Consider the following 24,849-nt stretch of genomic DNA (forward strand, 5'->3'; position numbering starts at 1 on the left):
TAAAATTTAAAATTATGATAAAAAAAAAATTATTATTAAAATTTAATTATTAAGTTATAAAAGAAAATATTTTATAATATTTAAAAATAAAAAAAAAATTAGAATATTTTGAATTTTTTTTGTTTATAATCTATAACTTTTTTTTGATATTTCCGTGTTATAGATATTTTAAAATGTTTTTTCTAAAAAATAAAAAAAAATTATTAATAAATAAATTTTAAAAATAAAATTTTAAATTTTAATAAAAAAATTATTTAAAAAAAAATTATTATTAAATAAAAAAATATATTTCGAATATTATAAAATATTTATTATTTTTTTATATATATAATTATATAATATTTTTTTCAATATATTTTTGTATTATGTGTATTTTCAAATGTTTCATCTATAAAATTTAAAAACAAATTTATTTATTAAATTTAAAAAATAGAAAAAAGTAGTTAAAAATATAAAAATATTTCAAATTTTTTATTGTCCTATTATTTTCTTTCTTCATTTTTTTGTGTTATGATATTTTTTCTCTAAAAAAATAAATATTTAAATATAAATATTAAGAAAATGCATTTTTTATTTTTTTATAACATATTAACATAATTAAAAAAAATTTAAATATTTTACAAAATGTTTTTTTCTTGTTTTTGGTATTATTAAATAATAATAATAATAAATAAATTTTTACTCGACAGCATTCTTACATATTTTATAACAACTAACAACTAACAAAATACAAATTTATTTTTTATAAAATTTAATAAATTTTATTTCAGCTTCCCAACTATATCATGTATATAAAATAAGCTTAAAGTAACCGTAGATATATGAAAGGTGAGTGAAAAATATATATACAAATTTTATTTCATTTTATAAATTCAAAATAGAAAAATCGAAAATTCGGTATTGATTTCGGGATCCCGATATATTTTTCTACAACTTCCGCCGTTTTTTTGTAAATTGAAGTTTTTTTTTTTGTATAAAAACGGTTACAAATGTCCATGAGCCTCAGTCGCACTTTTCTTGGAATTAAAAAAGAAAAGCAAAATTTCCCGCAAATGTCGAGAATTCAGCTCAAAAAGTGACATTTTCAGTTGAGAATAAGTTTGGAATGCAAACAGATCTCTACAAATATTTTGTTGGGTTAATGTTGACACAAATGTCCAAGATCGATATAAAACGATTTAATCGATTTAATCGACTAGTGCTTGACCCTAGAGACATCTATTGGAAAACGGCGGAAGCTAAGTTGTAGACCTATATATTATTTTGTATTATTAAAAATAATATTAAAATACTTATGTTTCGCAAATTGCAAGTATTTAAACAGAAATGAATGAAAATTTCACCAAACAACTACTAAAATTATTAATAACAATAATAATATTTTTAAATACAAATAGATAACCTTTTAATCCTCAACATTTAAGTCACAATACATATTTTAAATTATCACTTTTTTTTTAATATACTTGTTTTATTTTCCTCTTAATTAAGCTGATTAGCTTAAAATACACAAGGTCAAATAAATTCTCAAATATTTTATTTTATTTTTTATTTTTCTACCTCACTCATAAGTAAACTCATAAATTTTATTACGCATCAATTTATTTAAATTATGACCCCTATAGCGATGATCCATCTAAACTAATTAAGAGAGATATGTATCTAAAGTGTTTTTTCTATGTATTTTATATATGCATATGTAGAGTATATATATATAGGTATATACTCTTCAAGTGTACGCCACGACTGATTGACTGTTATGTATGCCATGACAATGACAATAAATTATAATAACAAATTAAGCGAATAAATGTTTGACTATAAAATACTATATATATATGTACTCGTATATATATGTATATACATATATTTTGTATAGTATGAATATACATATCAGTGGCTTAAGTAGTCATAGATTAGCGTATAAGATACAATTATTTATTTACTAAATCAAATGGCAACTCAAGGCATGCATAACTGCTGTCAATAGTTCGATGTCGATCAGTGACTTATGAAAAAGAAACGTCAACAAAACGTCAGATAATTGATGTTGAGCGATTTCTTTTATTATTTAAATTTTTTTTTATTATTACACATACATCTTATATAAACAGCAAATTGTGGCAAAGTGGGTATGAATTCCAAAAATGTTCTGAAAAAAATATTTTCTTCAAAAAATCAGTGTTGAAAAGTTATTATTTTTTTATTATAAATGCAACCCTGTGTTTTAATTTTTAACTGATTTTTAAAATTGTATACCTCGAGCATTGTATATCAGCATATTTTAATAATTTTTGCTTAAGTAATCAAGTAAAATTTAGTCCTGAGAGTTTAAATTTCTTCTCTATCGGTGCGTTTAGACTTTTTCTCTTTTATATGAATTCCCTTTTCAATACTCTTTGATTTTAGGGAGTTTAAGATCCGGTCTGTCGGTTTCGAAAAAAATTATCCTCTATATAAATTATTTCTCAAGATTCTCTGATTTTCGAAATACTTTGGGTAACACTAGCATCATCTAGTACTAGTAATCTCATTCAGAATCAAACCTGTGAAAGATCTAAATGATATATCAACGTTTGATTTATTGAAAGTTAAAATTAACACTTCCCCATCACTCGAGTTAAAGAATCAACTTTTGAAAAACATACGAAGAGAGTTGAAGTACGAGATGTGTTCAAAAAATAACAGGAATTTTTGTTTTCTGAAAAAAAAAACTAATTCATAAACTCGAGTTTATTAGTACACATAGAGTTAAGTTTCCTTAAACACTAAATCGTAAACTCGAGTTTATTATCACATATAGAGTTGCGTTTCGTTAAACATTAAATCATAGATTTGGGTTTATTATTAACACTATCCTAAACTCGAGTTTATCATTATACATAAACCTGAGTTTCGTTAAACACTAAATCATAAACTCGAGTTTATTATTACACATTGGGCTGCATTTCCTTAAACACTTAATCATAAACTTGAGTTTATTATTGTACACGAAGCTGAGTTTCCTTAAACACAACACAAAAATAGTGTTTAAATAGAGTTTAAGACTGAATTTTATGTAGTAAACTCTGTGTTCAGGGCTGGTGTTCAATATTAAACACCAAAATAGTCAACAAACTCGAGTTTACCATAGGGAAGGACTAACGAAACCAGATGTTTTGAGGAAATTAACAAGAGCATTTTTACGTGAACGGTTCCATAGTATCAAAAAGCGGTACAAAGATCGGTAAAAGGTGGTTAAATCCATATTAAATCTAGAAAAGATTCTAAACTGTGTACTGCCACTTTGATGCATTAAAACCATTGGGTAATAATCAAGCAAATATTATTTTTTTTCATCATACTCTCGCTCTCTTTCGTCCCACTGTATCCTTATGCCATTGCAATGCTACAGATCGATGGGAAATTAAATTGATAAATGTCTTGGGATCATGTCATGAATAAATTAAATGCATTAGCACTTGCATTGAACTGCCGGCTTCACATATGGTACATACATATATACAACTGATTGAAGCATGCAAGCAAATGAACTCGAAAACGAGCGGTTGTAAAAAGTAAAAAATTTAAATAAATAAAAAAGTAAGAAAAATTACGTCAGCCACCTTGAAAGTCAACAGCGACACTTATTTATGCGCATGATCAATGATCGCAACATAAATATGAGCATATAAGCATTTATTTTCATGTGTGCATAAATAAAAGCCAGCGCCATGCAAACCGCTTAATAACGAAATAATACGAAATAAAGTAAAATTAATGTGAAATGTCGTATCGGCTATAAAAATAGTAATGTAACGTAATAATAAATATGTGTGAGCACATTTGTAGCGCATGAAATCACTGCGCATGCGCGCCACGGCTTTACAGCGCTTACACGGCATTTCGTGAGCCAACAACGAACACGAACTGGCCCATTAAAGCATAAATATTATATAAACCGGTTGCGCTGAGTTTCAAGTGGAGCAGAAATCAACTTTGTTTTCCCGAAGAAGCACGTGGTTGAAATGTTGTTTATTGGCGTTGCAAGCGCTGACGTCATCGAAAGCCACCCAATAAGTTCCGCCAATTAAAAGTTTTGTGCCGCAATTCGAGCGAGTTTTTGCTGTCAGTGACCAAAGCAGCGCGCTCCGCTGCCCGTAAGCAAGGTCAATGCTACCGAACGCGGCGGAAAGCATTAAAGTCAATAAGTTGAAATGGGAAATTAAAATAAAAGTAATAACAACAATAATTAAAATAGCAATAAGTTGTTGTTGTTGTTTTTCGATATTCTTCTATGCTGTTTAAGAGTGTTTGTCATGTTTTGAGCGCGTCAAAAATGCTTCGGAAGTGTCGCGTACTGCTAATGAATATATTTATATTTTCTAATATATATACATCTACAACAAATATCCACTAAAACATATATTTTTTCCACTTGTTTACCCTCTTTTTGCGTTGTTTTTGCCGTTTTCTCATTAATTTGCGTTCGCCTCATCAGCACTTTGCGCACGGTAGCCGCTACCGCCTTCTTCAAATATTACACGCCTTTGTTTTTGTTGTCTGTTTTTTTTTTGTATTTTTTTTTTTCAAAGGAAATTACTGTTTTTTGTCGGCGGCATAAGTCCAAAAATGCCTTTGATTATCAACAATTTGTAAGCATAAATGTCGCTAATTGAATTTGCTGGTTTAAAGCAGCGTTTTTGCCATTTGTTTCTCTCCAAATTAGTATTAATGTTATTTCATTAACATTTTGGCACATCCCATTAGGGTTTGCACTTTTGGAGGCATACATTGAAAAATATTACGAAAAAAGTGCTAAAGAAATATAATTTTTTTACCGATTTTAAAGGTTGTAGAACATCAAATGATACTTGTCTTTACATGATGCATAAAGTAGTTAATAAAAACAACATAAAGATGATGTTTCTTAAAAGTTTTGTCGTCAAATATTTCTCTCGAAATCACCATATAGTGTCTCCAAGAAAAATAATCAGAAATACTAAATGTATGCTATCACTTTGAAGTCACTGAGTTTCTACCCTGCCGCTACCACAGCAGTTAACGAACTCACTGGTGTTTGGCATTTCAGAGATATAGGATAGCAAATTTACTTATAGAACAAGATAGACCTTTTGTACAGAAAATAGACTAAATTTAACTAATCTTTGAACAAAATCAAAATTAATCTAATTGAAACTAACAAGATAGATGAATTTAAAGATAGTTTTAAGAGATTAATTATAAACTATCGCTAATAAGTAACATAGAACATAACGTATTAATCTAAATATGTAGAGAAAAGTAGACAACGAACATAAGTATGAAGGAGCGGAGTCTACAACTTTGCTTTCGCCGTTTTCCAATAGATGTCTCTAGGGACAAGCACTGGTCGATTAAATCGATTCGATCGATTTTTATATCGATTTTGGACATTTGTGTCAACATTAACCCAACAAAATATTTGTAGATATCTGTTTGCATCCCAAACTTATTCTCAACTGAAAATGTCACTTTTTGAGCCGAATTCTCGACATTTGCGGGAAATTTTGCTTTTCTTTTTTAATTCCAAGAAAAGTGCGGCTGAGGCTCATCGACATTTGTAACTGCTTTTATACAAAAAAAACTTAAATTAAAAAAAGCAAAGTTGTAGACCTAATATCAAAAAATCTTTCAGAATCTCTGTTATTTAGTAGAAAAATCGGACCAACTCTAACATTGTAGGGTAAGGTTGGTTTCAAAGGCTGTTAACCACAAGTTGGGAACTCATTTGGACTATCAATATAACATATAGATTATATAATATAGATATTTCGACTAGTTTTCGCAAAAAGTTATAGGGACGGAATGAGGAGGAAACTAAAGAAGAAGAAACATCTCTTTCTTTCGCTGTCTACTTTTCTCTACATTTTCTGGGGATCGTTCAACACTAGATGTTAGAAACATAGAAGAAATAATTTATATAATCTCGGTAATTTCTAATGTCTTCTTCATCCCTGTACGGAACAGTAAATATTTTTACGGAACAGTAAATATTATTATAAACAAAGTCTGGTATTGCGAAATATGTATTTTGTAATTGGAAATGTTTTTATTTTTTTTGGATTTTAAAATATGACCAATTCAATCAGAGAAAAGTAAGTTTAAATGTAGTTTAAAGTTAAATGTAGTTGATGTCTCTTAGGCATATTTCTCATCAATTTCTTCAAGAAGTTGCGAAAAAAATGGTCCAAAAGAAAAATAAAAAATAGTAACCAAGCAGGTTCTGCAATCCTAGTGAAAGTGAAAATTAAAAAAAAACGTGGAATTTTAAAAGTAAAATCGTAATTCAGTACACCAAATATCGGATTGAAAGTAAATTGGCTTGAATTTCACTCGGAAGTGAATTACCGAACCTGCCTGAATAAAAGCATTTTGGAAGGCTAGAGATTGAGATCATTTGGTTTCCAATACCAAATATTGTTTTTAAAATTTCAAGAACCGTTAGAGAAATATTTTACAAATATTTCCTTGCTTTTCGAGTATTTTATGATATTTGCAGGATGGGTTCGTTTTAAATTTTTTGATATTTTCGATCATTATGTGTATGACATGGAGTTTATAGTTAGATTATTAAATATGATATAAAAATCTAATACTTACGATTTTATAAATAGTGGTTATTGTAGATTATCTGTAAATAGAAAAATATTTCTCTCAAAATTAATAACAGTAAAAAAATATATATTTTATTTTAAAATATTAACTTATATTTTTCAAAAATATCTTCAAAATTATATCTATTTCGCTATTGGAAACAGAGGCATCCTTAATATATTATCTATTAGCCAACAAAATATACTTCTTTATATAGCCCTTGTTTTCTTGTCAAATAATTTTCTAGAAATCAATTACTTTCTTGCGACAAAGAGATTAATTAATTCTAATTACCAGCATGCCGTTTACTTAAACTTGAACTTTGAGCCGAGCGCTTGACTTGAAACGCTTCATGTAATCAATACGACTAAGCTGCGATTAAAAGAAAAAGCCTGGAAAAGGTTGTAAGTCGCGCACACTTTCTGTAATGGATATGCGGAAAAGTAATGCGTAAGTAATTACACATGCAGCACTGCAGGAAAATGGTACTAAATACTTTGAAGTTGAATTTCTTCAAGACGCTGAATTCATATGAGCACTCCTCTAAGCCCACTTCACCACTTCTCTTAACAGGAAAGAAGTATTGTAAATATTTGCGGTAACTAGAGAAAGTCAAGATATACATTCACATCTATGTATATATCTCGTATACTTGAACTTATTTGTTTACATCTTTAGCTACACCAAGCGCTTACTTTTTACTGCTTTTTCTATGTTCTTCTCCTAGTATTTGCGGTTTTGCCACTTCATCTGCAAATTGGACTTTAAACTGCATGCCAAAGCACAATAACAAAAGAGGAAACAATTTGCTTGATTTACTTAAGACTTGTGGCGTTTCTTATACGCCTTTTTTATACGCTTCCATTACCATATACTATATATGTATTTGTATAAATATAGTTAAGACCCGTCAGCTAAGTGCTGTCGACACTAATTCTTGGCCTATCTTACTTTAGTGTTGTTCTCTTTCTTTGTTAGGCTTGTGCCATATTATGCTTGAAGACAGCTTTCTTCGCATGCACTTAAAGATAACTCTGCTGAGTCGTTACTTTACGTAGCCTTGAAGTTTTTATTTATCATTTCTGAAGACCTACTTTATTATTATTTTTATACTCTCTAAAATATTAATATATATATTATTAAATTAAAATTTTTTTATCGCTATTTTTTCTACTAAAAGTTTTAACCTTCTCAGAAATGCAACTCCCTTCAATTTTGCCCAGTAGTAGCCATTCACCAACAGCAATTCGACACTTAAACCATTTAGCGTAAGCGCGTCTCATATTATTTTCTTTACTGTCATCACATTCGCTTCTCAGTTATTTCGTCCGTATATTTTTCCAAGGACATTGTTAACCATATTTACGGTATTTACTTACAATTACCTCATAATTTAGTAATTTGGTATTGTTTTTGCCCTTTGTTATTGCATTTTTATTTACTTTTGTTTTTTATTTACTACACCACCAACAATTAGCGTCGTCTTAGCCGCCGCACTTCATACTCCTCTTACTCGAGCCAACTTTACTCGAAGCCCTTTCCTAACCAGCTCGTATTATTTTACATAAACCTTTTAGCATTGTTTTGCTCTGTTTACTTTAGTTAATTAGCCTTTTATGTTTCGGCATTTTCAACTTTTTTTCCTTTATTTTCTTGTTTTCCTTTTGTTTTTCTTCTTTTTTTTCTGCCGTTAGAGGGCGTATGGATTTCCACCACTTGCAACATGTTGAACTTGCAACGCGTGAAGGCGTCAAATTTTCATACGTTTTGTCGGCAATTAGCTACGCAATTTGTTGTTGTTGTTAGCTTAAAGTATACTTTAAGCATAAATTTGTGAAATGTAAATTTTGGAACAAAGATTCAGGCAAATTACTTTGAGGGTTACCTAGCATATGATATTACCATTATATTTAGTGTAACTATCAAATTACTAGTTACAATCACTCAATTTACCTTTCATAATCACCGAAAACGAGTGGTCACAATGCTTGTTTCTTATATTATGACAAACTAGTATATATGGAACTTTTATATACTAGTTCCATATAAGTTCTTCCTCGTATAAGAAACTGCCAAAATTAACGAAAGAAGATTCAAAATATGTACCATGTACGAAAATGTACGGAGTAAATATTTCGAACTCGTACGAAATTATAGGAACTGCAGAATCATGCTACGAATCAATACGAATATCGTAAATGTTTTGAAGAAGTGGTCGCCAAAATATGCTCGCTGTCATGGACCGATAAAGTTAGGTTAGATGTCTTTACAATTTCTGAGTATGAATACATCGCAAGATCAGTCGATATATCTAAAAACCTTCAAGTCATCTAAAAATCATCTCTGAAGTGAAGAGTTTTTCTTATACTATTAGGTCTACAACTTTGCTTCCGCCATTTTTTTGTAAATTTAAGATTTTTTCACTTAGGACAGACTGACCGTTCGTATCCGAAAGCACTCGATGAGCCTCAGCCGCACTTTTCTTGGAATTAAAAAAGAAAAGCAAAAAAGTGACATTTTCAGTTTTGAGAATAAGTTTGGGATGCAAACAGATCTCTACAAATATTTTGTTGGGTTAATGTTGACACAAATGTCGAAGATCGATATAAAACGATTTAATCAATTTAATCGACCAGTGCTTGACCCTGGAGACATCTATTGGAAAACGGCGGAAGCAAAGTATAACTCAATCCCACAGAGAGAGAGAGAGTATCGGCTGCGAGCGACAGAGAGACATAATTTCTCAAGCTAAAATTTCAGATAGTTTTAAACGAAAGTGATCAGGATAAAGCTTCACATTTCAAACAAAAATCGAACTTAGCCTTCAAATTAGGGAACTAGCTTATAATCTGCTTCTTCTCTCATGATTCTGGAGGTATTTGTAGTTATTTTTGAATCTTCAGGCTTAGGTCAAGATCATGAGAACTGAAAGTTAATGCATTGAAGAATATAAGAAGATTAAGTTGAATGAGTCTTCCGCAGAGCCAAAATCTTACACAATTATATGGAAATATGTATCACATCTTGACCTCACATGCTAATAATTCGTTGCTGGTTCGTGAATTCTTAGTCAAAAATATATCTGAAATAAAAATATATCAATTCTGTTATGATGTCCCAGCCTCCATATTCGCCAGACATGGCTTCGTGTGTCCTATTCCTTCTTCCAAAAATAAAGAGAACCAAGTACATAATATTGATTGGGGACTTTTTTAAAGACGACAATATAAAAGTAGACATATGAATAAATATATATTTTTTTGTTCAGATATATGAAAATTCCCGTTATTTTTTGAACACACCTCGTATATTCCATGAAATCTAAATATTCGAAAAGTGTTATTGTATTCGAAAAAAATATCTGCACTTCGCTATATTAAGCTGTTAAAAGATGAATACGGGATCTCAACATTCCCAAAACCTCATAAAAAGTACTTAATACTCAAATATTGCGTAGAAAGATAATTATTACTCTTGCTAAGCTTAGACTAATTATTTTCACACCTTGTTGTGGCATCTAGCAATTGCATTATCTGCATGAATTTGCACAACTTTTTGCAATAAAAGCAGACATTTGCATAAATTAACACATATCTGAACAAATCTGTGAAAGAATATTCCCAACTACCATCATAGTCCATCCCCCACTTGTTGGCCAACTCTCCGATTTTCACTCAATATTTGCACGTCTGCAAGTGCAGCGAACACAAAGTTGAGATTTCGCACCTCATATTGTGATATTTACCGACACCTCGACACCTCAGACAAACAAATCTTCATACGTTCACATATTAGCTTGTAAATGGTGTTCATGTGCAATGAAGAGGAAACCGACACGCATGCTTTGGCGTTTCGGGCAGGTGCTTGAGCAAGCAAACAAACAAACAAGACGGACACGCTAACACATCTGGTTGCTTTTATAATTTGTTGTTGTTGTTGTTATTGAGCAAATAACAAGGTGTTAAATGCCAAAATGACAACCAACTTAAAGTTAACACGAGACATAATTCATTAGTACCGAAAACGACATCAATTACGAAAGTCATACATATTAACAGTTATATGTAAAAATATTGAAGCAATAATGACAAGAATGAAGCGCCGATACGCATTTAAATATGTTTTTTTTTTCTGTGGAGAGAGTTAGAGGGTCTTTTTGGAAGTGCTGATCGATCTTTTGAAGGTTTATGCCCATAAAAGTATGTTTGGAAGCTTTTTAGAGGAATCTTAAAGATATATTATAGCTTAATATTCAAGATAATATACTATAGCAGTGAACTGAAAAGGGAGATACTGATACTTACTACTTTAAGGAAGCTTAACTTAGACAAACGGGCAAATATGTATAGCTTGTCGCATCCCAATAACCACATAGTATCACATAGTCCCCACGACATGGAATATATAAAAAACCCTAACCATAACCCGGACCCTAATTTGCATTCATCCATTGGCTGCCATCTCAGAAGCAATTTTCAGCAAATGGGGGATAGTGATAATCCCAAAATTGTATTGAACTTTCTTTTTAGACTAGTGAACGAAGTCTTTGTTATAGAATAAAATTTCTATAGAAATTGCCCTAGGACGCACTGATTGTGAATTCAACTTTGTGAGACTCTTGGTATCTCTCTAAAATCTGTTATGTAGCATTAGTTGTCAAGTTAAGGAAACTATGTTAGACTAAAGGTTAGGTTAGGTTGGTCTGGTAGGCCTGCAGGCCACGCATAGACCAGTTATGGTCCTTTGCGATACCAGAATGAAGTGCGTTCACATGTTCCCTGAGTAGTAGTCATCGTTTAGGATGCCTGCGCCTGACATGAATTTTAATAGTTTATGATGATTATGCTACACTAACGATATCTCCTCTAACTTATCGTATTGTGGAGCCCCTAAGTACCCGAAACGCTGACTCGCTAACGCAGCACAAACGCACAAGAGATGCTCCACTGTTTCCTTGGTGCCCCGCTCTTGACATTTTCTGCATTCCTCCCGATCTGGCAGCCCCCATTTTAAAGGTATGTGGCGCTGCTAGGTTGTGACCGGTAAGAATGCCAACAATGGTCCTACAGCCCTTTCTATCGAGCGCCAGTAGAAACTTTGTATATTTTTGATCTACCGCTTTGCACATAACCTTTGCAATTTTACACCCCGGTAGGTCCTTCCAGCGAGATATGAGTTTTCTTGCCATGCGCCTGTCTATGACGTCGTACAGAATGTGCATGGGTTTACCGATGTTTATCATGTTTTCGGGTGACAGCTGTATACCACTCTTGGCAATCCCAATCTACGATTTCGTTGCCCTCGATGCCTTTATGGACTGGCACCCAGTAGAAGTGTAGCCTCATATTCCTGGCGACCCTCACCACCGCTGTCCTGCTGCCCAAGACACTTTTGGCCGATATTCGAAACGAGGTTAGACCAAAAAACAACGAATACTTTTACGAAAATACGATACCTGATCGACCGGAGGTGACACAGCCTCCGAAAACATTTACAGATCAGCCAAAGAGAGAAAATTTCTCGTTTTGTACTGCACCTTGATCTTGGAAGACTTCATTTTTGAATTCGTAGAAATTAAAATTGACCCCTATTATAAAGTCGCTACCTAAAAGACGTGTTCTGAAGAAAAATTCTTGCGATAAATACGTTAAACTCTCCATATAAGTTATCAGTTATCATCTTCCTCTAACCAAGAGCTTTATCAAAATGATTTTGAGTATCTAATATATGCCCACACATAGGGACCCCTGCTAATATATGTAGTAAACTGCTTTGACGAAGCATTGCACTTAACAAATCAAATATTTGCTTAGTGGCAACCCCGTGCACTTTGCCTCAAATAGATTTATGTGCTTTATGGTAATTTTTTAGTGTCAACGGAAACTTTATACTAAATCAAATATGCTTATGCTTGTATGAGAGTTTGTGTGTGTGTGTCTCCGACAAAGGATGACATAGTGAGATTGGCATACAGCGAACACACACACACACAAGTATATATTGAAATAGTGGTTATGCTTATAGTATGCCACTCTGCTATGCGCTGCGATTATGTACTATGTCATCGAAAAGTTTGCACCCCGCCGCCGTCCGGTCCACTGTAGCTGCCTGGTGACCTGGAAGCGCAAATAGTTCCACAACAGCAACACTTGGCGACACTGTGGGCGGTGGCATAAAGCAACGCCTGCACAGCAGCAGTGCAAAACAATAACAACAACACAAGTAATAATAGTAGTAACAACAATAACAACAACAGCAATATATAGAGTGGGAGCTGCCACCAGCAGCGATAAATGGTTGATATGATGATAGCGTTCGCTGTTGTAGGCAATGATGTGGTCCATTGTAGACTCGAGCAACTGCTGCTGGCGACAGCATGCCCACATATGTATATGTGTGTGTTTGTATGTATGTGTGCTGGAAAACACGCGTCGAACTAGAGATAAATGAGATTCCACACGCGATAGTCATGCCAAGTAACAACAAGAAATGGGTTGAATGCTTGAATTTAGTCGAAGAAGAAGAAGAAGAAATGCCTGGACTTGAATTGCATAACTAAGCGCTGATAGCTAGCTAACCTAGTTGTGTGTGTGTCTCGCGTATATTAATAGAGTTGACCTCATTCTGCCTTGACCGGATTCCAAAGAAGTAGATTTGCACACACATACACATACTCACCTACTTATTCAAGCACTACATACTAGCCTGTGCTTGTATTTTTATCCGTTCAAGGAGTTTGCTGGCATATGAAATTAAAATTGCTGCTATTATTTTTATTTGCCTTAAATGGATTAAATTTTTAAACACTTAAGCTAAAATACCAGCACTTACACATACATACCCACACACAATTATATTATATATGTGTAGAAGTGAGTGGGTGCCTACGGCCAGTCTGTCAGTTCATAGAAATTCTCACACACATACATAAATATTTTTTTGCGAATTTTGATTTGCATATTACATGCCTGCCAGCCTATTATTTTATCAGTCTAGCTGCTATGTGCCATATAAATATAATTGTATTATATATACGTATGAATATAAATACCTATGGGTATATGTTAGTATGCCTGTGTGCCTTAGTAATATATGCCAGTGGCATTTATTTGATTGAAACAAATTGTTTTGAAAGCAATTTTTAAGCGTAATTACAGCAGCTATTATCGTATGCACTTTTATTGCAAAAACACACACACACACATATTTTCACAAAAGTTTGCTCAAATTTTGCGTGGCATTTGGAATATTTAGAATAGAATGCTTTAAATTTATTTGAGTTAGTATGTTTTTATCTGGTTGTGCATTGTGCTTTAAGGGGTTAGGGGTAGTCAGAGACAGGAGGAAATGAGAATTTTCAGTAAAAAAATTTTTTGAAAATCCTGACTACCCCTTAACCACTTCAAAATACCTATTTTTCTAAATTGAATAAATTTATTTATGGAGGTGAGGATGAGCTGTTATTATTGTGGACAAAAAGAAAATTGTGATAAAAATTAGAAATTAAAATATAAAGAATGCTAAATTTTTTCAATATTATACAAAGCTAATTATACCCTGAACAGGGTATATTAAGTTTGTCACGAAGTTTGTAATACTCAGAAGGAAGCGTCGGAGGCCCTGTAAAGTATATATATAAATGATCAGTATGTTGAACTGAGTCGATTTAGCCATGTCCGTCTGTCCGTCTATCTGTATATATACGAACTAGTCCTTCAGTTTTTATACTCTCGCAACCTGTTGCACAGAGTATTATAGTTTTGTTCATATAACGGTTGTTTGTGTCACCAAGAAATAAAAGAGTTAGATATGGGGTTTTATATATATATAAATGATCAGGATGACGAGTGGAGTTGAAATCCGGATGTCTGTCCGTCTGTCCGTCCGTCCGTGCAAGCTGTAACTTGAGTAAAAATTGAGATATGGTAATGAAACTTGGAACACATGTTCCTTGGGACCGTTGCTTTCGAAAATGGGCAAAATCGGTCCACTGCCATGCCCACAAAATGGCGAAAACCAAAAACAAATAAAGTGTCATAACAAAGCCATAAATAAAGTTATATAAGTAAAATTTGGAATAAAGGATCGCACTAGGAAGGAGCATATTTGGGTGTGGGCGTGGCCCGCCCCCCAATCGATTATTTGTATATATCTCGCAAACCAATGAAGCTATATAAACCAAACTTTCTGCGGTCGATTTTCTTACGTACCCCACCACACACCATGAAAATATTTGATAATAGGATAATAACCACGCCCACCATACAAAGGTTAGGTTGAAAATTACTAAAAGTGGGTTAACTCACTAACGAAAAACGTCAGAAATACTAAATTTCACATAAGAAATGGCAGATGGAAGCTGCACTCAGATTTTTTTACAAAATGGAAAATTGGCGTGGCGACGCCCACTTATGGGTAAAATTTTTTTTTTTTTAATTTGAAAATATTCATTAAAACCTTTATATTTAGTAAATTTAAAAAAATTTAAACTTTTTCATCAAATTTTATATTTTTTTTTAAATATTTATTTTTAATTTTTCATAAAAAAATTTAAATTTTTTTTTTGATTTATTAATTATTCTAATAATTAATTTTTAATAAATTATGGTATAATCCTACTTTTTTATAAATTTCTTAAATATTAAATAATTTCAATATTATATTAAATATTATTTTCGAATTTTTAAGAGGTCATATGTGAACTTCGAACTCTCTATTCACCGCCCATCGAGTGGGGACCACTACTAAAAAGCACCCATGTGCTTCTAAATATAGTATATTCACTGTATGGAACATCAAATTATTTAACGAATATTTAAATATTAATAGCTCTATTAAATCAAATATGCAACCAAGCCACAATATAGATGTAATATCTATCTTCCTCTATTTATATATTCAAAGCTCGCGTGCACCTAAACACCATATTTCACAATCTTGTCCATAGCATGTGCACTATAATAAAAAAACAATAACAACAACAATAATGACAGTTAGATAATGAACTCACACTATGCTATTTATGCCTTTGACAAGCACTAAAATGCGTTGGCGTCAAGCTACTGATTCGTTTTAGAATACAAGTGAATGAATGGCAACTATATTTATAGATAGATATGTGTATATAATACACTATTATAAGTTGATACACAGCACAATAAATAAGCGGCAATGGCAAATGATATGCAAGTGGTAGTGAAAACACAAAGAAGGACTAGTGACAAACTGCTTGAGGGTCATGAAAAAAAAATTATAAAACAAAAAAAAAATTAGGAATTTAATTGTTTGGCTCATTGATATTGAAAGAATCAAAAATTTTTACTGGTCTATTTTGAACTAGTTTCTATCAAACTAGTCCGAATTCGGCAAAAAAGTAACTAGTTGTATCTCTTAGTTTGTAATTCTTTAAGAAGTAGAAAAAAAAAACTAATTCTTCTCACTGCCGCTGGCAGCATGGACAACGGACAGTGATATACTACAACAACTTATATGCTCGTACATACCGACATACAACTCAAAATTCTCGTAACTCCGTTTGTTTGTGGCCATAAAATGCAGTCGTGCATAATATAAATTCTATTGTTGTGTAGCGTTGACAAGTAATATGGTTATATCTTGTGTGTGACATCAACATACGAATACGTGAATGTTGCATACAACGTCACAGTAACAGCAATAACAACAACGGTAGCGTAAAGCTAACGCTTGAGTACAACGGTTCAGTGTTTATATGCCATGTCAATGTTATCAAATGATGCCATCAACAACAACAATAAAATGTGATGAAGCTAAAAACAACAACTCCATTACTTGTAAGCTTCATTTTTTAATTGAATTAAACTCGGGTTTTTAACACAAAGTGGATTCTTTTCACACTTTTAACGGCATAATTATTTTATTATTTTTATGGTTTTTGTAACCACTGCTTAAAGCTTGAAAAGTACAAGAATTTCCTGACATCGTTTTACCCGAAGAAATAACTTTAATCTAAACACCTCGAACTATCGCGAGTTCCTTAGATATCGGCCTGATCACCCACTCAGAAATGAATCGTAAGGTCTGGAAGTATGAAGATCTTTTTTCTCGGATCCGAAGATAGTATTTTTACTTAAATCCCATAAGTATTTTTCTAGGATGGTTATGTTTTCCAGTCATATCTCGAAAAATGCGCCCCAGGACCTCTAATATTTCAAATTATGGAACTATAGAAATATCCTGTATATAACCCAGTATGCCGTAAATGACACAGTTAAAAGTATTCTGTCGAATTATGGTTACTGGGATTCCAGGATTCTTCCCCAAAGCTTTAAAGCTTAAAAATGTTCAAGAATCACCGAAAAATGTAAGCCAGAGCTCAATGTTTCACATCATAGATGGTCCTAAAAATAGTATAAATAGCTAAAATAGCCTTGTGGGATTGCCGATTATACAGCATGAAAATGCAAATTAGGTCTTAATCCGACAGAAGATCTTCATTAACAAACCATTGTTAAAAAGAAAAGATTCGGCATGAGAGACTACAAATAACTGACATTTATACATTCTTGTAAGTTCCAAGCTATCTTGTAAGATGGATTTATATGATCCCAAAGAGCAAACTCCAAGAAAAAAGTGTGTCCAAGGCAGTCGGGTCCGTGTAACTGGAATTAAATATTAAACTCTCTCTCTATCGATTAATAACTGTCAACAAAACCGTTTTCGAAAGACTGCTGCAGCAACAAAGTGAAACCGTTTTGAGATCCCTTGGTCCTTTCATTTTTAATAGGAACCTCTTCTTTTATCAACATTAGCCTTAATACCTGATATTTTTAAACCTCATTTGACAACCTCAAAACTAAGGCGTTTCTTTAAAAAAAGAACAATTAGGCTGTCATAATTATTAAATTCCTCACGTTTTTACGCCATGAGTTAACCTCAATTTTTTAATTTCCAAGCTGCACCACTTAAGCGCTTAATCGTCGTAATCGCTGTCAGACAAACTTGACGCGACCTGTCAACGTGCGTTGGTTGACAGCGCCGGCATACATTTTGTGTGCGGTAATTTTGTAATTTTCTAATTACCACCAAAGCGGCGTCTAATTGACATGCAACAAAGCGCGCAGCAAGTAATGTCAAGCGAGCAGTGAGCGGTACACCACAACTGCTGTCAACAGCTGTCAGTTGCGTTCCATTGTCGCCCACAACTCATTTGGTATTTGCGGCAGACACTCGGAATCGCACGAGCACTTCCTCTCAGGTGAGCAAAGTTTCATGCCGCTTGCTTAGCCACAAAAATGCATGTATGTGTGGCAGAATAACGGATCAGCCACCTGTGCGTTATGTTCCGCTACTACTTCCGTTAAGTCGAGTTGGCAGGTGAGTAGCTGCTTTTGATTTCCACTTTGCCAGCAATCACAGCGCCCGCCGCGTGTACTCTTCCCACCTCACGCCGCTTTCGGCTCTGCATTCTTCTTGCTCATTTGACTCCTTTTGTGCGCGCTCACGCTAATTGTTCCTCATTTAATGGGCGTGGTTTTTGTTGTTGGTTACGTCATGTCCATGCAACGTTGTTGCATGCCACAGCGCTCGAGGTCTCATGTTGCACAACACGGCGTGCACGGAATTTCGTGCTAATTTAAAGGCATTTGCATGCGCATTCCTCAGCTATTTTTTCCTCTTTCACTCTTCACTTCTCTCCATCAGTTCATTCTTTTAAATTTTTTCATAGCCTTAATAGACTTTTAAAAGTCTAAGCGCTTCATCACGTTTCATGCTCTAATTTAAAGTAAGTCAAGTGGCCGCTGTCATGCTAGTCCAAATGCAATAGACCCTCAAATTTAATCAATTAAAATTTACTTATTCGTATGTAGATGAGTGTTATTTCATTAATTTGCTTGATATTATTAACCCAGTTGACAGAGGTCAGGTCAGTGGAAATTATGAATTTTAATTGCTTCAGTGAGTGAGTTGAATAAGAATTTACTCAAGTTGAACTCTGCTCTAAAGGCTTGTCTTACAATTAAAAAATAATGATAATAACCTGAGATCACCTCTCTAACCTCTAATTATTTGTTCTTACTAGAAGAAATATTTGATTCCTGCATTTCAAAACAACCTCAAGACCCTTAAAAACAACACTTAGCTAAGTTCTGAAGTGATCCTTACACTCCAATAATAACTTCTATAAGCTTTTGTATATCTGTAGTCTTATTTTGAATAACTCTTAAATTCCGGACCACCCTCAGCGATCTTACATAATACCTAAGAATTTTAAAAGTTTTTCAGCGCATCTTAAACGATTCAGAAATCCATCTAGGTGAACTAGAGTACATTTTTTGAGGTTATGTTATATAAACACATAAAACAAAGATGATAGGGATAGACAAACTCCCGAAGTCATATCCTCTATTTTAACATCCTTCGTTCAGTTCGTCCGATATTAATAATACATATAATAGATATTTTAACACGAAGATCAGGATTTTTTGAGATGAAAAACTGAAAAGGGAAATATGACATAAAGGATTGAATACCACTCCAACATAAACCAGTAAAAATACACATCTATAGTACAACAAGGACACTTGTATAACCTGAACATCACTAACAACTTTCATCTTTTTATACTAGTTCTCAGATGTCGAAGGTGCCTTGGAAGTTGATCTCTATTGCAGTTTTCAGGAGTTGAATGATTTACAATGAGCTTATGAAATATGAGGTTGAAACCCAAAAAACATAGTTAAGCAGTGAGTTCGGTCTACTTTATATGCATTGGAACCCCTTCTACCGAAATAATGATCATAGCTCGGAGGTAAGGTTTGGTAGGGTTCATATAGTTGCAATATTAAGTATATTCTGCGGAGAGTTAGAATTTTGCTATTATTGAGATATGTTCTCCAGGCTTGAGTCTCTAAGAAGTTTCCTAAAAAAAACAGCTTTGTGGTGAGATATACGGCTCGATGGGAAGTACTGAATTGAGGAATGCTATTTTAAGTTAGGATAGGAAGAGACACAAAAGTTATAAAATCATCGGACCAAATATGGTTGTCTGTAAAGGAACTCTGTTGAGCCATATACAGTTTTGATATAACAAGAAATATATACAAAAATCACTGTCACAACAAAAGGCCATTGCTTGAAAGCTAGTGAAAACCGAACGCACAGCTGTTCCATGACAAACACACAACCAAAAAAAATTGATTGAAGTAAACAAATTCAATTCAATTGTATGCAAATTGTCAAAATATACTCTGAGTACAAACAAAAACTTTATAACAATAAAAGGAAACAACAAACATATGTACTAAATGCGTGTAATAAATCAGACGCGCAAAAAAATGAAACATATCAGACACACTGTATTGTTGAAAAACTTATATTGCCTAATAAAAACAAGTAATGACTGACAAGCAATTTATTTCTGCACATTTTTACTGATTTTACGTTGACTACAAATTAATGTGAATGCGCCAGCATGCAAATTGCCCATACGAGCGGGTATTACATCATTTGTAATTCGAAAAAATAAAGAGCAAACAAAAAATAAAAAATAGAAAAATAAAAAATGCAAAAATAAATAAAATAAAATTAAAAAAAAAACAACAAAAAAGTAAATAAATAATAAGCTGTGTAACAAACAAATAAATAAACGAAATCACCGAAAAAACAAATCACTTAAATTTAAATAAATAAATCTCACTTATATGACAAGTACAAATCTCATGATGTATGTATGTATGTTTGTAAGTTTGTATATATGTATTACACAAAAGTGCTTAATATTATTTTTTTGTAATTTTTCTTCATCAATTTGTTAACTATTTTTACTGTCACAAAAAATTTCGTAAAGTTGTCGCCATAGAACTGACCTTAAACTATGATTTATCTTGTGGTTCAAGGTGTGCCTTTTTAGAGTAAACATATTAACACTGCTCCATGAATAGTTATATAAATAAATAGAAAGCAAGCTGTGCGCTTTAAAGTCATAAGCAGCCACATTTTATGTGGCTTAGCTTGCTGTAAGCTGTGACAGGCAACCCACTTAACCTTCGCCCAATAACAAGCGGAGCAAGTGAAAATAATGCCTGGAATATGCTTAGAACGCATATGAGTGGTGAGATTATAAACTCATGTGTGAGCTTGTGGTTGTAAATCTATGTCAACACACAGCAAATCTGTATATAAGCCATATATATGTAAGTGCAGATGAACTAGAAGCAGCTTTGAGGGACAGTGTTGTTCTGTAAAGGGCTTAGCTAAGAGAACTCGTTTAGATAGTACAGGTTTTTCTTAAACTAGTGACCTATTCAGATCGCAGAATTTGCAGGGATTTACTTGTTTTTCACTTTTTCTTTCATCTTTTACTATAAATTATTAAAGCAAGTTACTTATTTTTAAAACTTAGCAACCCTATTTTAATTATCTTGAACTGAAAGTTTAATTTTTACTTTTAAAATAGTTTTTGATGATTGGTAACTCTGTTCATGATATTTTGTATGAAATATCCTATTTAAAGCACAATATATGATGATGAAGATGGCAACCCTATTCAAAACTTTGGAATCAAATATTTTAGAACCTATTTGTTTGACATTTATGCCTGAATTATGCCTGAATATCGAATTAATTAATGAATTGATTCATTTTGAATAAAAATATTTATTTTTTAATTTTTAGTTGGCAACGCCAAACAATTGGACTTGAAATTTTTCTTTTAATATTTCTCTGGAATACAATTTTCGTAAATTAAAAAAAAAATCTTTTTCATTGGAGTAAAAATTTTTTTTGGTTGGTGGCAACCCTACACAAAATTATATCAATTGTTTTAACAAAAAAAATATTTAATTTTATATAATTTTAATTTTCAAAATTGAAAATGTTGACGCACTTTTGTTACAATTTATTGAATGTCTAACATGTGGCAACCCTAAAAAATTTGATGTGAATTTCTTTTTTTACATTTTTTAGTTGTAATACTGTCTAAAATATAATTTTCTGCATTTTTTAGTATACGATTTTTTTGGTAGGTGGCAACTCTACTAATTTTAAAATTTGTTTTAACAAAAAAATATTTAATTTTTTATAATTTTAATTTTCAAAATTAAAAATTGTTACACACTTTTGTTACAATTTATTAAATGACTGTTATGTGGCAACCCTAAAAAAACTTGGATGAGAATTTCGCTTGTTTTCAGTTGTAATACTATCTAAAATATAATTTTCTTATTTTTTAGTATACGATTTTTTTGGTAGGTGGCAACTCTAAAAATTTTATAAAAATTATTTAAGCAAAAAATTATTTAATTTTTATTAAAATATATTGTAGTAAGTTTTAAAAATTTATTTAAAAATAATAATATTAATTCAAAACAGCTGGCAACGCTGTCATCAACAATTTTTTTTTTTAAGAAAATAGAAAATTCGTATTTAAAGTCACACGTTTTCTTAAAAAATTAACCAAATTATTTTATTTAATTTCCAATACACTGTGTGCCCAACAAATTACAACAATATCGATAAACATCCGCAACGGTAATTGGCACCGAACACCCAACAACTGCAATAGAGACATATAGAAACATACAAATTTCCATACTAACATATTTGCATACATATTTGCATTGAAATATATTTATATACAAATAAGCAATGCAAATTGGTGCACTCATTACAACAACAACAAAACAACAACTTATGTTAACGAATATGAATATGACTATCTCCGGTGCACAACGGTCGGCTGGCCACTTGTGGTGGGTGCAAGTGCGGATGAACCTGACAAAGTAAGCAATTGGAGCGTATGCTTAAGCAGTGTAACCCCTGTAGAGATATATGTACATATATAAGTACCGTTCCAACAGTTCAAGGTGCTTACATACAAGTATAAATATATATGGTATAGCATGTAGCTTGAGGGTAGCGAGCTGTTGAGCGGTAGCTGCCTTCACCGGCTACTCATTACAAATTTGCATATTTTCATGCATAACAAAAACAAAAACAATATACATTTCTACATAACGAAGCAACTGTGTTGTTGATTGCGACACTTTTTGCGCTTCTAGGGTGCCACCTACCCATTGGACTGCACTGCGTCACTTCGACAATTGCTGTACAGATATTCACAGCAATTCTACAAACAGACATGAATACTCGTACATGTAAAAAGTATGTACTCAAGTGTATTTGCCGGCATTCAATTGAGCATTGGACATTCGTGCAATTTTCATTTCGATACGCTTGTTCTCACATACTTTTTTTCTTTCTTTATTTTTTTTATTGCCTTTTTCAATTTTGCATATTATTATTTCACTAATTTTGCAATTGGTCAGCAAACACTTAAGTTTCAGCACTGTCATTTAGGCAGTTGTCTACTCATGGCTCAATTTAAATATTATTGTTTTCATAGAGGGTGTGTATGTGTGTATATTTCATCTATATATATGTAGATCCGAGTGTCTTCTGTACTTGTCTTTGACTCAATGAAATTTTAATTCACAATTGTTGAGAAAGGAAGTACTAATGACTTTTTGGGGGTTAAGTTGTGGAAGTGTCTATTGTTACTCATACGTTTTATTTACATAAATACATGACTTATTGGCATGATTTACTTAAATTCTCGGAAGGAACATGATAAAATGAAGCTTTAGGCTCAACTCACACCGGATTAGTCAAGCCCATAGTTTCATATGTGACAACCCACACCGAAAAAGACGAGGCAAACACCCATGTTCGCTTGGTTTGGGTTAGAGCAAAATACGTGTTTGTGTCTTATTAGTCAAAGGCGTTTTTGACTAATACGGTGTGAGTTGAGCCTTACATATTCATTACACCTAAAGGCATATATATCGTATTTCTTGCCCTTAATATACATGTCGAATTTTAACTTACCGAAAAATTTTAAATTTAGACCTCTAAGTAGATTTTTGATTTCCTGAAAATAATAAAAGAAATATGTATTATTAATAGGCTCCCACAAAAAAAAATATATAAAATATAAATGAAAGCTAGAAGACATGAAAATCATAATTAATTAAAAAAAATCAATTTATCGAAGAACTCTATAAATATAAGATCGACAGAGGTTAGAACCCCGAATTTATTAGCACATGACTCCAATCTAACGACCTTCACCGGAAGCATCCCTCTCGATGCAACAACCGACTTCAACAAGGAAAATTTCTGTTTGCTCTCCATGCTATCTTCTTACAAAATTTACATGTCAGAGCAGCAACAAAGTTATCCAGTTAAATTCGATACAAGATACCAGATTCGATACTCATTAAAGTGATATAACCTCTAGTCTAAAAAGAACGCTATATTATACTACATAGACTATTTTGTATACCAGTTGTCTGTTCGATTTACTATTCTGATAGATTTGACAAATAGAAAGTTTCTGTCACATGCTGGAGGTAAAAAACCAATTATCTTCAGTGAGAATTCATTAAACTGTATACTTTGAAAGCTTTGGAACTAGGGAAGGTCGTCCAACAAAACTCAGCTCGCCACATCTGCAAGATCATCATGAAACTTTAAAGATCAAAATTGATATTGATCTTTCTGGAACTTTAAAGCTCTCAGAAACTAAATATTGCCTTCGAAAGCACATAACCTGTCGGCAGTTTAAAACTGATATTGAACTCTCTTATGTAAGAGCTAATGTATTTTAACAGTATTAGTAATCGTTCAGATTTGTTCATCATCTCTTATGAATCGTCCCAATAAAATATGAGAACGAAACATGTCCATTAGAAACTCTACCAAAAAGCTTACAAAGCTTTGAGAGAAACAAAAGACAACTTTTACACAGAACTTGAGGTCTTCACATTTTTTGTTGTTAACTTAACTTAAATATACGCTCCAAAGAACACTCTTGCAGCCTTTTGAGGATCCGCAACCCGAACCCGAACACACTTAGCAACAATAAAAAACTGAATCTAAACACAATCTACACAGCTAATATTAAATTATAAACAGTAAAACCATAAAAAATGAAAAACAAAAGCAACTCATTCAATCGACTCTATCAACATTCCAATCCCAGAATAGAACACCAATCTTAATAAGTATCATTACGCCAAACTGGCACACAATAATTTTAGCATTTTATTAGAGTTATTAATTTGCAAAACCAACAGCAAAAGTTGCATTCGAATGCACAGCGATAAGTAAACAAATCAGCACAAAGCGAGGCTTTCACAGACGCCAAGAAATGATCGGACGATCGATGAAGCGTTGAATGCAGAAAATTGAAAT

General features: G+C 32.5%; 1 protein-coding gene across 3 annotated transcripts in view; it reads right to left on the reverse strand.

Moving 5' to 3' along the window:
* LOC105210268 (protein unzipped) overlaps nt 1-24,849 on the reverse strand; it is a 92,862-nt gene that overhangs the window by 32,516 nt on the left and 35,497 nt on the right. For 2 of the 3 annotated variants that reach the window (XM_011181089.3, XM_011181090.3), the window contains exons 3-4: nt 23,482-23,524; nt 6,622-6,652 (exon numbers count right to left, since the gene is read on the reverse strand). The gene's annotated coding sequence lies outside the window, so the exon portion shown is untranslated. The remainder of the gene's footprint in view (nt 1-6,621; nt 6,653-23,481; nt 23,525-24,849) is intronic. The other variant, XM_054234850.1, reaches the window with a different exon arrangement.

Source organism: Zeugodacus cucurbitae, chromosome 6 (genome assembly GCF_028554725.1).
Source record: "Zeugodacus cucurbitae isolate PBARC_wt_2022May chromosome 6, idZeuCucr1.2, whole genome shotgun sequence".
In the NCBI taxonomy this organism is placed as follows: domain Eukaryota; kingdom Metazoa; phylum Arthropoda; class Insecta; order Diptera; family Tephritidae; genus Zeugodacus; species Zeugodacus cucurbitae.